The 13,906-nt window shown below is 41.2% G+C and overlaps 1 protein-coding gene across 3 annotated transcripts in view; it reads right to left on the reverse strand.

The window, feature by feature from the left end:
- Positions 1–13,906, reverse strand: part of LOC138815407 (transcriptional repressor CTCF) — a 56,377-nt gene that overhangs the window by 26,958 nt on the left and 15,513 nt on the right. Inside the window, exon 3 of one of the 3 annotated variants that reach the window (XM_070004788.1) lies at positions 3,580–3,705. The exons of the other annotated variants lie outside the window; for them this stretch is intronic. The gene's annotated coding sequence lies outside the window, so the exon portion shown is untranslated. The remainder of the gene's footprint in view (positions 1–3,579; positions 3,706–13,906) is intronic. 3 annotated transcript variants of the gene reach the window in all.

Here is a 13,906-nt window from a genome sequence, read left to right on the forward strand (position 1 = left end):
GGCACAGTGGTAGAGTGCTCACCTTGAGCTGAAGAGCTCAGGACCAACACCCTGGCCGAGTTCAATCTCCACAGCCGACCAAAAAAAAAAAAAGCTGCACACTTGATGACTCATAGCTATAATTTTAGCTACTCAGGAGGGTAAGATCTGAAGATCAAGGTTCAAAAGCAGCCCAGGTAGATAAATCTATGACTCTTATTTCCAATTAATTAACAAAAAGCCAGAAGTGGAGCCATGGCTCAAGTGAAGGAGTACCACCATTGGTGAAAGGCTGAACAGAGCTTGAGGCTCTGATTTCAAGCCCCAGCACTGGGGCTTGTGTGCATGTGTGTGCATACATATACACAGATTTATGAAGCTACAATTTATGTATGTAAAAGTTACACTTATGTATATACTTTTTTTTTCTTGTGCCATTTTCTATTGTCACTACTGCCCCAGGGCCTGGGGCATTAGTATGTCCCTAAAACCTGACTCTACCACCTTTTTGCTGATAAGGAGAGAAGAAAGAATCTCTCGGACCTTCCTGAGCTGACTTGTAACTGGGATCCTTAGATCTCAGCCTCCGGAGTAACTAGGATTACAGGCATGAACAATCAGTGCCTGGCTTATTTGTGTACATTTGATGAATTTAGACATATACACATACCCATGATACCATTAACTACAATCAAGGAACTAAACATCACCATTACTTGTATAGTAAGACTGTCTTAAAAGAAATTTCAAAAACAGGGGCTGTGAAGGTGGCTCAGTGGTAGAGTGCTTGCCTTGCAAGCATGCGGCCCTGGGTTCAATTCCTCAGCACCACATAAACGAAAAGAAAAAAGCCAGAAGTGGCGCTAGTGCTAGCCTTGAGCTGAAGAGCTGAGGGACAGCGCCCAGGCCCAGAGTTCAGGCCCCATGACCGGACCAAAAAAAAAAAAAAAGGAAATTTCAAAAACAAAACCTTTATAATTCTCACAAACAGGTTACATTAAGTTCTATTGATGGAGAGAAACTCTCAATTCAGTCCTACATTATAATTAGTTGTATTTGATCTGCTTGGTGTTTTCCTGCCTTATTTTTATGAAAATATGAACATATGCCTCTCCCAAAGCAAGGTAATCTGAAAATTTAAGTGACAAGCTTTAGATTTGTTCCAGGTTGATATGTTTTTAACAGAGAGATATTTGGGCAGCACTATGGAAAAAATAAGTTAAACATCCCCAGTATAATACTCAATTCTATGCATCCCGAACATTCAGTTTCTTCTCAATAGCAGTTTCCTTCTAACTATATACCCATAGATACCAAGGGTCTACAGTATTGCTGTGATTCAAGGGTCTACAGTATTGCTGTGATTTTTCTATCATGAGATCTGTCCTCTTAAACTTCACTGATACTATATTAGAAACTACAGGTACTACATTATATAGGAGATCTTCAGTAGTTACCCATTTTCCCTAAGTGAAATTTTATATACATTGATTAACAACTGTATTTCTCCCAGCAGTTTTTTTTCTTTGAAGAATTCTTGTTGTGTAGTACAAGCTGGTAAAATTGCTATTCTGCCTCAGCTTCCTGAGAGCTAAGATTACAGGTGTATACTATTATGCCTAGACCTGGAAGTTTTTTTAGTCAGTTGTGGGGCTTTAACTCAGGGCCTGGGCACTGTTCCTGAGCTCTTTTGCTCAAGGCCAGTGCTCTACCGCTTGACCCACAGCACCACTTCAGTTTTCTGGTGATTAATTGGAGATAAGAGTTTCATGCCTTTGCTGCCCAGGCTGGTTTCTAACCATGATCCTCAGACCTCAGTTTCCTGAGTAGCTAGGATTACAGGCATGAGCCACCAGCACCCCGCTGATCCAGAGTTTTTAAACCTTGGAGCCAGAGTCAGACTTTCAATCCAGACTCTAACAGCAATGTCTCATACAGCTTCCAATATTATATCAAAAACAACATTAGCCTATCTTTTTTTCTTATGAGACCATCAGTTCCCTGGTGATCAAATAACATCAAGTGAATTTTACTTAAAACAGAAAATAACTCAACTAATTCATAGTTTCTAGCTATTAAATCTAAGGAGTACCAAAAGTACTCAAATATTCAAAGAGTAAATTGTGAGCAGTCATCTAATTCAAGCAAAAACTACAAATGTGTGTGTGTGTGTGTGTGTGTGTGTGTGTGTGTGTGTATATACACACATGTATAAATATAAATAATCTTAAATGAAAAGGTAAAATACTTTATATTCTTGGTCTAGTCTCAAACTAAGAGTTTTTTTTTTTAAGTGCCAGTCCTGGACTTTAGTTAAGTCCCTGAGATTTTTTGCTTAAGGCTAGCACTCCACCATGAGCCACAGCTCCACCTTTGGCTCTTTTTTTTTTTTTTTTTTCTGTGCAGGTCCTGGTGCTGTCCTTAAAGCTTTTGTGTTCAACCAATTGGTAGAGCCAGTGCTCTACCAATTTTGAGTTATAGGACCATTTCCAGCTTTTTAGTAGTTAAATAGAAACAGGAGTCTCGTGGTCTCTTCATGCCTGGGCTGGCTTTAAACTGTGATCCTCAGATCTCAGCCTTCTGAACAGCTAGGATTATGAGTGTGAGCTTACCAACACCTGGCCACTTCTATCTTTTTTTTGGTTGTTAATTGGAAGTAAGAGTGTTATGGACTTCCTACCTGGACTGGCTTCAAACTGTAATTCTCAGATCTCAGCATCCAGAGCAGCTAGGATTACAGGCATGAGCCACCCGTGCCTACCTCCTTCAACTAAATAAAAATTTATTTAAAGGGCTGAGAAGGTGGCTCAATGGTTCAGTGCTTGCCTCGCATGCATGAGGCCCTGGGTTTGATTCCTTAGCATCATATAAACAGAAAAAGCCAGAAGTGGCACTGTGGCAAGTGGTAGAGTGCTAGCCTTGAGCTGAAGAGCTGAGGAACAGAGCCCAGGCCCAGAGTTCAAGCCCCACGACCAACCAAAAAATAAAAAATTTAATTAAGTACAGCCGGGTGCCTGCCTGTATTCCTAGCTACTCAGGAAGCTAAGACCTGGAGAATCATCATAGTTTCAAATTAGCACAGGCAGAAAAGTCCCTGTGAGATTCTTAACTCCAACTGACAAGTAAAAAACTGTGGCTCAAAGTTTTAGAGCCCTAGTCCTGAGTAAAAGAGCACAGGACAGTGTCCAGGCCCTGACTTCAAGCCCTATGACAAAAAAAAAAAGGAACGAATGCCCAAGATATATGAAAATTACCATACACTCAGGTATTAATAGAAGCAATAGCTTCTATTTTTTTATAGAAACATCACATATGAAGTAGCAAGCAAGCATCCTCTCCCAGATACTTAGAAATCTCACAAGAAGTGGATCCCTTAACCTAGCTTTCTCCAGGAGTGAGTCTCTTCTGAATCAATAACTAACCCAATAGGTTAGACCAAGCCCTGTCTCTCCACTCCCAGGGGATTTCACTCTTAGCTGCTTTACTCTTGCAAACAGCTCCAATCCATCGGTCTCCTCACTTCCTTTCTCTGCTTTCAAATCATTAGTTCCTCCACCACTACCCCCGATTCTCAGGCATTCTCATTTGTGTTAGCCTTACCTTCTAGGTTTCGTCAAATCTCTTTTGTTTGGACTGCTACCACTAAAAGTTTTTTTTACTTCAGGGATACAACTTTTCTCTTCAAAACTATCAGTCTTATTCATAGAAATCTGAAAAAGGCAGCATCTAAAAGATATAAATAACATTCACAATTCTTACTCTAAAGATAATCATTTACCAAGCACAGGATCATGTCTGTAAACCAAACTATTCCAGAGGCTGAGATCTGAGGATCGTGGTTACAAACCAGTCTCACCTCCTTAGTTAAAACTCCAGTTAACCACCAAAAAGCTAGAAGTGGAGCTGTAGCACAAGTGGTAGAGTGCCAGCCTTGTATGGAAAAAGCTAAGGACAGTGATGGAGATTGAACCCAGGCGCTTCATGGTCGCTATACCACGTGAACTATGTCTCCACCCCTTTTATGAGTAATTTTGCTCTTTTTTTTTTTGTCTTTTCTTTTTTGATACTGGGGATTGAACCCAGGACACTGCATTTGCTAGGCAAAGGCTTTGCCCCTGAGCTATATCCCAGGCCTAGTTTTGCTCTCTTAAGAAAGATTCCACTTAAAGCCAGGCATTGATGGTCCACACCTCTAATCCTAGCTACTCAGGAGACTCAGATCAGAGAATCCTAGTTCAAAGCCAGATGGGGCAGGAAAGTCTGTGAGACTCATCTCCAATTAACCACCAGAAAAATCAAAAGTGGAGCCATGGCTCAACTAGCTATCCTTGAGCAAAAACACTCAGGTAGAGTGGCCTAGACTGAGTTCAAGCCCCATAATGGACGAAAGAAAGAAAGAAAGAAAGAAAGAAAGAAAGAAAGAAAGAAAGAAAGAAAGAAAGAAAGAAAGAAAGAAAGAAAGAAAGAAAGAAAGAAAAAAGAAAGAAAGGAAGGAAGGAAGGAAGGAAGGAAGGAAGGAAAGGAAGGAAAGAAAGAAAAGAAAGAAAGAAAGAGAAAGAAAGAAAGAAAGAGAAAGAAAGAAAAGACCCCATTCTCTCCTTAGCCTGGCCCACAAGCAGCATTCATCACAATCATCTTAACCAACCCAAAAGCCTTTTTTCTTTATCCAGTTTCTCTAAAAATAAAACTCATCTTCCTTTATCCTGAGCTTCTCTCATCCCTTGAATGCTGCCTGTCCCAGGTCTTTTCTCTTGTTGCTGAAGGCCCTTCCATCTCCGCCACCCTCTCCCCCTCCCCCAACATACCAAGGGTCTGTTCCTTTCATTGTAGCTACTATTTGTGCTAGTTTTTTTTTCTTCCAGTCCTGAGGCTTGAACTCAGGACCTGAGTGCTGTCCCTGAGCTTTGTGCTGAAGGGCTATTGCTCTACCACTTGAGCCACAACTTCAGTTTTGGCTTTTTTTGTAGTTAACTGGAAGTAAGAGTCTCACGGGCTTTCCTGCCTAGGCTAGCTTGGAACTGGGATCCTCAGATCTCAGACTCTTGAGTAGCTAGGATTACAGGCATGAGCAACTGGTACCTGGCTTAGGTTTCTTTTTAAACTTATTTTTCTTTATTACTAGGTAGTCTTACAAAGGTTACAATCCCATAAGTCAGGTTATGAGTACAATGCTTCTATTTATTTATTACAATGTGCCTTAATTAATGTCACTTCTTCTATTGTTCTCCCCCGTTTTTTCCTTCCCATCCCTATTTCGGGTTATGCAGTTTATAATGTACAATGGCTATAATGAGTACATTACTCTTTATTCCTCCAGTCACATGCCACTCTTTTGTCTCCCTCCAAAATATATTACCATTTCCTGGTATTCATTTTGATAGATACATTAGTTGTTCAGAGGAGTTACACCTTTTGGATTCCTCCCACCCCCCAAAGTTATCCCATCCGTTAGTCAGTTTGTGTGTATATGCACAGAACCCTGTATATGTTATCATGCATGTATGCATTTTAGATCTAGCTTCCACATGAGAGAAAACATGTGCCACTTGTCTGAGACTCACTTCACTTAACATTATTTTCTCTAGGTTCATCTATTTCCCTGCAAATGGCACATTCTAATAGATGAGTAAATTTTCTTTTTCTCTTTTTTTTTTTTTTTGGGGGGGGGGGTCTGGTCGTGGGGCCTGAACTCTGGGCCTGGGCGCTGTCCCTCAGCTCTTCAGCTCAAGGCTAGCACTCTACCACTTGAGCCACAGCGCCACTTCTGGCTTTTTTCTTTTTGCTTATGTGGTGCTGAGGAATCGAACCCAGGGCCTCATGCCTGCAAGGCAAGCGCTCTACCACTGAGCCACCTTCCCAGCCCTGGATGAATAAATTTTCATTGTATGTATGTACCACATTTTCTTGATCCACTCAAGATGTAGGATATCTGGGTTGTTCCTACAACTTTTCTATTGAGAGTAGGGTGTCAATGAACATAAATGTTGCACTAGTTTTTTTCACTTTAATTTTCTCTACTATAGGGGTCTATCTCATATTTGCAATCCTAGTTTCACTGCCTGAATCTCTCCATATGGATGGTTGCGTGTCACTTTCCCCTCAAAAGTATAGTCAACAAATAAAGACACCAGGACTCTAGTCTCTAATCCATCCAGCTACAATGGTACTTCGGGGGTGGAGGGTGCAGTGTGCTGTTTGAAATCGAAACCTTGTGCTCACTCAACTTGCTAGTTTGGCTGGCACTGTCCCTCAGCTCTTCAGCTCAAGGCTAGCACTCTACCACTTGAGCCACAGTGCCACTTCCCACCTTTTCTACTTATGTGGTGCTGAGGAATTGAACCCAGGGCCTCATGCATACAAGGCAAGTACTCTACCATTGAGCCACCTTCCCAGCTCTACCACCATCTTTGATCTCTATCCTTAGGAAATCTGCTGGACCAACCATCCCCCTTTTCTTTCCACAGTTTCTCTGCCAGTTCTACATGGTTTAAAAGAACTCCCAATTTAAAATGCCCCTTAACCTGATTTCAGTGTAGCACATGTAGATATGATGTTGTACTACCTCCAATCCTTTTCTTCTCTTCCATTCCTAATTACCAGTTTATGTACCCCAATATTCTATTGTATTGAACTAGTACTCGAGGCCAGCAATGGCACTTGTTTGGTCAATTCAAAGGAGATTCCTCTATCCTAACCTTGACTTCTTTGTAGAAATCAGCATTCTATCCTAGGTATACCCTAAGCTTTGGTAAACAAGGGAAACTTGTATTCCCTACAGAACTGCTTTCACTGAATTTTGTTTTGGTATCATATTCTTGGCTTACAGTAAAGGATATGTGGGTTCAGTTTATTTGGAAAAGCTTTGTTTCAGGCCACCAGTATAAGTGGAGAGGGCTAACAAAAGAGGGGAAATAAAGATGAATATGGTAAAAATAGTTTGTTTGCCATATGTGAAAACAGAACTCTGAAACCAGGAGAAACTGTTTTAAGAAAGGGGAGTAGAACTTGGTGCCAGTATTTTACTCCTAGAGGCCTAAAATCCAAACTAGTTAGGAGGCAGAGTTTGGGAAGATTGTACTTCAAGGCCAGCCCAGGTAAAGTTCATGAGAGCTCATCTCAGTTAATAAATAGTTGGACATGGTGAACCTTGTCTGTCATCCCTACTATGAGGGAAGTTTAAAGTATGTGGGTCACAATCCAGGCAGCCTGGGCAAAAATTTGAGATTCTATTAAAAAAATAACTAAAGCATAAAAGGTTAGCATGTGGCTCAAGTGGGAGAGCACCTATCAGGCAAGCACAAGCTCCTGAATTCAAAACCCCAGTATAAAACCTAAAAAAAAGTATCTATGACAATACATTAAACACCTTTATTACATAAAGAAATGTAAAATTTCTAAGAACAAGATTAATGTCAAAGAAAACTCTAGGCAAAAAGAGATTGAAAAAGATGATTCAAATTACAAATGACAGAGCTCAGTGGCAGTGCCTACTTAGTGTGTGAGGTCATGGCTCCACCCTCAGAATAAAAAGTAAAAAAAAAAAAAAAGAGCATGGCAAACATCTCCCCAAATTTTATACAAAATAGCTAAAGAAAACAAATGGACAAATGGAACACTGCTAAGTCTGTTCAAGATACTTTGCAATATTGGTCACAGTACAATGAAACCAGCATAGTGCTCCTGGAAGGAACAGATTCCATGAATCTTTAAAATTTAAAAATATTCAAATTGTGTTATGGTATTTTTTATTATTACTTTTATTTCTTTTTGCTGATCCTGGGGCTTGAATTCAAAGCCTAGGCACTGTCCCTGAACCTCTTTGCACTAAAGGTTAGCACTCTACCACTTGAGCCACAGCACCACTTCTGGCTTTTCCTGAGTAGTTTATTGGAGATAAGAGTCACAGTCTGGGGCTAGGAAGGTGGCTCAGTGTAGAGGGCTTGCCTTGCATGCATGAGGCCCTGGTTCGATTCCTCAACACCACATAAGCAGAAAAAGCCAGAAGTGGCGTTGTGGCTCAATGGTAGAGTGCTAGCCTTGAGCTAAAGAGCTGAGGGACAGTGCCCAGGTCCAGAGTTCAGGCCCCATGACCTGCCAAAAAAACAAAAACCAAAAAAACCCAAAAGAGTCACAGTCTATTCTGCCTGGGCTGGCTTCTAACTGCAATTCTCAAATCTCAACCTCCTGAGTAGCTAGGATTATAGGCATGAGCCTCCAGTGCCCAGCCTGGATGCTGTCTCTGAGGTTTGTTTTATTTCAAGGTCAGTGCTTTAACACTTGAGCCACAGTTCTACTTCCAGAATGGCATTCTGGTGGTTAATTGGAAATAAGAATCTCATGAACTGCGTTTGAACTGTGATTCTCAGACCTTAGCCTCCTGAGTAGCTAAGATTACAGGCATGAGCCACAAGTGTGTGACTGTGCTATGGTATTTAGACTTTAGGACCACCAGGATAATTGCAACCTTTCCCTCCAAATATTTCTAATTTGTAGCTGGTTAAATCCATGGGTGTTAGAACCTGTATTTATGTAGGGTAGATGATGGTTACTATGGGGAAAATGTAGTGCGTGCGTGCGTGCGTGCGTGCGTGCGTGCGTGCGTGCGTGCGTGCGTGCGTGTGTGTGTGTGTGTGTGTGTGTGTGTGTGTATTTTAAAGGGAGGGTAAGCCGTCGCTGGTGTGTGTGTGTATTTTATTTTATTTTTATTTATTTATTTTTTTATTGTAAAGATACTATACAGAGGGTTACAGTTACATGAGTGAGGTAATGAGTACACTTCCACTTCCTCTTGAACATTGTTACCCCCTCCATTGTTTTCCCCCTGTGTGTGTGTATTTTAAAGGGAGGGTAAGGAAGTAGGGCACCACTGGCTCATAGCTGTAATCCTAGCTATTCAGGAGGTTGAGATCTGAGGATATGAGGATCATGGTTCAAAGCTAGCTCGAGCAGAAAAGTTCCTGAGACTCGTATCTCTAATTAATCACTAGAAAACCAGAAGTGGGGCTGTGGCTCAAGTGGTAGAGTTCTATACTTGAGCTGAAGTGCTCAGAATCAGTGCCCAGGCCCAGAGTTCAAGCCCCATGACCAACAAAAAAATAAAAAATAAAGGGAGGGTAAGGAATTAGTAGACATTAAGAGTCAAAAGATCTGAATTCCTATTTCAGGTTCTTCTAACTAGCAGTGTGACCTGGGATATGATAAACTTCTTTCTGTGCCTGGCCCTTTTATATATAAAAAGAGAATGATGACATCTAATGCACTTATATGATGCCTGCTTTGGTGCTTTTTTTTTTTTTTTTAATAATCATACAGGCCGTACCAGAAAGCAGTCAACACATTTCAGATGTGAACAATGACATGAAACCTTAGATAAGTTTCCTAACAAAAATAGTCTCTCTAGGGGCTGAGGACCTCTCTTAATTTTGAGAGACTAGCAATTTCAAGGCCCTGAATAATCAGACCAGTTACAAAAAGACAGACTTCTCTAAAAAAAACCCAAAAACCAAAAAAACAAAACTCCTGGGTTTCTAGAAGAAGAAGGTAGCAATACCTGACAGAACTTTTGTTTGTTTGTTTGTGGGCCTTAGCTCTGGGGCCTGGGTGCTGTCCCTCAGCTCTTCAGCCACAGCACCACTATTTTTTTTCTGCTTATATGGTGCTAAGGAATCGAACCCAAGGCCTCTTGTATGCAAGGCAAGCACTCTACCACTGAGCCACCTTCCCAGCCCTACCTGACAGAACTTTATGACTAACCGAAGCCAGAACAAACATATGAATCTACCAACCAAGGGAGAGCAGCATGGAGGAGACATGGTATACCAATGTTTGAGGGAAGTAGTCTACCATTTTAGGATCCTGTTCAATTTTAAGTGAATTCATAGTATAAGATGAATAAAGACAAAACGAAACAATAACACAAACAGAACAAGGCTGGGAAGGTTTAGTCAGGGCCCAACATTTGGGTTTAGTCCCTATCGCTATAAACAAAAAAACAAACAATGACAACAAAAAACCCAGAACCACTCTCAGACTGGTCTTTCTTACTCTGCATGACATAGTAATGCCAGACTAAATTGTCCTAAAATGAGGCTCAAAAATCTATCAAGTCAGACATGACACCTATTGTCCCAGCTAATCAGGGATGGGACAGGAAGATCACTTGAATTTAAGAGTTTGGGGCCAGCCAAGGCAACACAGCGAGACTCTCTCTCTCTCTCCCACCTAATCTTTTTAAAAAACAGAGCTGAATGTGGCAGCAGGCCTGTAATTATAATACTTGGGAGTCTTAGGTAGGAGGACTGGGAGTTTGAAGCCAGTCTGGACTACATAGGGAAGCTGTCACAAACAAACAAACAAACAATTCATGATGGTTGGTGTTTACTTAATCAAGTCAAAACTCTTTGGCTTCGCTCCCAGAGCTCTGTACAGCTTGTTCCTATTCCTTCTACCCACTCAATGTCACCTCTGAATACTCTGATGGGCATCTCTACACCAGTGTCATACTCTTTGTCTTGTCACCTCCCAGCTATATCAGTCTTTTCAATCTTTACTAGGGCAGACTGACCTGAAGTTTTTTGGTTTTGCTTTGTTTTTACAGTAGCATAATGTTCTATATTTGTGCCTTTTCCACAACAGACTATTAGCTTTTTTAGGGCAGGAATTAAACTTTTTTTTGGTCAGTTGTGGGGCCTGAACTCTGGGCCTATGTGCTGTCCCTCAGCAATTCAGCTCAAGGCTAGCACTCTACCACTTGAGCCACAGTGCCACTTCTGGCTTTTTCTGTTTATGTGGTGCTGAGGAATCAAATCCAGGTTCTCATGCATGGGAGGCAAGCACTCTACCACTGAGCCACCTTCCCAGCCCCAGGAATTAACACTTTTTTCTTCTTCTTTGGGGGGAGGATGGGATGGGAAGGGGAAACAAAGGAGGAGGCTACAATGCTTGATAAGAAAAGTACTCATTATCTTGCCCATGTAATTGTAACCCCTCTGTACAGTATTTTCACAATAAAACAAAAAAAAACCTTTTTTCTTTTGGATCCTCTATAACAACAGATTTAAAACAATGTTAAGTAAATAGTAGATACCCCAATAACATTTTCTTTTTCTTTTTCTTTTTTTTTTGGGGGGTCCGGTCGTGGGGCCTGAACTCTGGGCCTGGGCACTGTCCCTCAGCTCTTCAGCTCAAGGCTAGCGCTCTACCACTTGAGCCCCAGCACCACTTCCGGCTTTTTTTCTTTTTGCTTATGTGGTGCTGAGGAATGGAACCCAGGGCCTCATGCATGCAAGGCAAGTGCTCTACCACTGAGCCACCTTCCCAGCCCCCCCAATAACACTTTCAGTCATATGAAATATATAAATCTTTCTTGTATAGGATAAGTAAAAGAAGGGAATATAGAAAAATGAAACAGTATATGCTTAGTGAAAGCTTAACTATTAATTTTTTTTTCCCTGCTGCACTATTTATTTCATTTTCTCTTTAACAAAAGAAAAAACATTTTTGGAGACAGGGTCTTGTATGTAGTTCAGGCTAGCCTTGAACTTTCAATTCTCCAGCTTCAGGTTCTTGAGTGGTGGGATTATATTGGCGTGTGCCACTAAGTCTGGTTCTATGTCTTTTTTTTTTTTTGTCGGTCGTGGGGCTTGAACTCTGGGACTGGGCTCTGTCCCTCAGCTCTTCAGCTTAAGGCTAGCCCTCTACCACTTGAGCCACAGTGCCACTTCCAGTTTTCTGGTAGTTGATTAGAGAGAAGATTCTCACGGACTTTCTTGCCCCAGCTGGCTTTGAACCGAGATCCTCCTCATCTCAGCCTCCTGAGTAACTAGGATTACAGGCGTAATCCTAGCCACCAAAGCCAGGCTCTATCTAATTCTTTAAAGAGAAAATGTCCTAATACAATTATAGATTATATTTAAAAACAAAACAATCTGTCACATAAAATAGATGCTAACTGTGAGTACACCTATCATTGTATGGTTATGTAACAAATTGGCAAACCATTCTCAAAAGAGAACTGTCAAAATAACCTCTATTCATTATTGCAGGGTTTTGTCATTTAGAGATATTGGTTATTGTATAATGGACAAATATTTGCTAAAAACAAAACAAAAAAAACCCCTCCAGTTTATTTCCTGAAGAGCAGGAGACTGTGTACATTATCTTGCCAAGAAATTGCAGCCCCAAGTTTCCATGAGCTTCCATAGCCACTCTGAAAGTCTAAAATGAAAGTCACTAAAAACAGGTCTAAACTGTGCTTTTCTTTTTTTCTAGATCTTTATTTTTATTTTTGCAGGAATGCAGATTGAGCTCAGAGCATCTCAATTGCTAGGCAAGTGCTATACTACTTGGGTATCTCAACCTAGCCTCCTACTTTTAAAATTACACAAATGTTGCCAGGTGTCTATAGCTCATGCCTATAATCCTAGCTACTTAGGAAGAATGAATGGTGTTGGAAAGCCTAGTCTAGTACCATTTCAAAATATTCATTTACTTATTTTGTACCAGTCCTGGGGCTTTTGTGTACTTTAATCATGTTCACCATACAGTATATTTTTTTTGACAGTACTGAGATCTGAACTCAAGGCCATGTACTTACTTGCTAGGAAGGTGCTCTACCACTTAAGCTATATTCTTAGTCCTTCCTTCCCTTCTTTCCTGCTGTGACTTACTCCTCAACTTCATTTAAAACAAAAGTCCTGGGGTGGGAAGGTGGCTCAGTGGTAGAGTGCTTGCCTTGCATGCATGAGGCTCTGGGTTCCATTCCTCAGCACCACATAAGCAGAAAAAGCTGGAAGTGGTGCTATGGCTCAAGTGGTAGAGCACTAGCCTTGAGCAGAAGAGCTCAGGGACAGTGCCCAGGCTGAGTTCAGACTGACAAAAAAAAAAAGGTTCTAACAGCTCATTTGCAAGTTAATATGTTAGGAATAAGGTTGCTGTATACCAGCAAATAGAGCACATAAAGAATACAGGCAACAGAGGCAACCTCCAACTGGTACAGTGGCTTACTATGGCACTGTTCACTACCAGATAAGCTTTGAATTCCCCACAGGGCTCAGTTCTCACAGAGCTCATCTGGCAGAGAAACCATCAAAACAAATAGCAGCTATCTAGTGTGACTCTAACAGGGTTAACATTCTTCTCATCACCCTGGAACAGAAGAAAGCAACTTACTTAGAAAAAAGGAGGGTTTAAAGGAGAAGAATTGCTAAAACAATCTTTTTTTTTTTTTTTTTTTGGGGGGGGGGGGTCCGGTCGTGGTGCCTGAACTCTTTGCCTGGGCGCTGTCCCTCAGCTCTTCAGCTCAAGGCTAGCGCTCTACCACTTGAGCCACAGTGCCACTTCCGGCTTTTTTCTTTTTGCTTATGTGGTGCTGAGGAATCGAACCCAGAGCCTCATGCATGCAGGGAAAGCGCTCTACCACTGAGCCACCTTCCCAGCCCCTTTTAAAACAATCTTAAAGGATGAAATAGCCTTTATCAGGCAAGCTACTAGACAGAAGCATTCTAGCAGAAGGATTCTATATGAGAACACTAGTTTATATATAAATGAAAATTTCTATATAAGACATTCAATGTACCCAATTGAAGTTATGTTAAATCATCTCAAATTTACTACTGGGATCTGGTTTCAGAGGGCAAGTTCTAGCCCTTCATTAAGGACAGTTTATTTATTTCATTTATTCAACATTTATACACAAAATAGAGTAAAATGATTATCTGGAAGTCAATGATGGAGTTTCATACCAAGTATTTGCTAGGTCCTGAGCACATGCTGTCCTTCTCTGCACGCTGAAGCCTAGATGATACTTTTGCTGGCACAAAGCAACCTAATGTGTCACTTCTTCATGTATTTTCCCTAGGGTGACTTTGTCAGTGACAACTAGATGCCTTTCCACTCTACTCCATACCCACCCCCTGGAAGCAGCTCA

Source organism: Dipodomys merriami, unplaced genomic scaffold (assembly GCF_024711535.1).
Source record: "Dipodomys merriami isolate MVZ:Mamm:240054 unplaced genomic scaffold, mDipMer1.0.p SCAF_64, whole genome shotgun sequence".
Lineage (NCBI taxonomy): Eukaryota > Metazoa > Chordata > Mammalia > Rodentia > Heteromyidae > Dipodomys > Dipodomys merriami.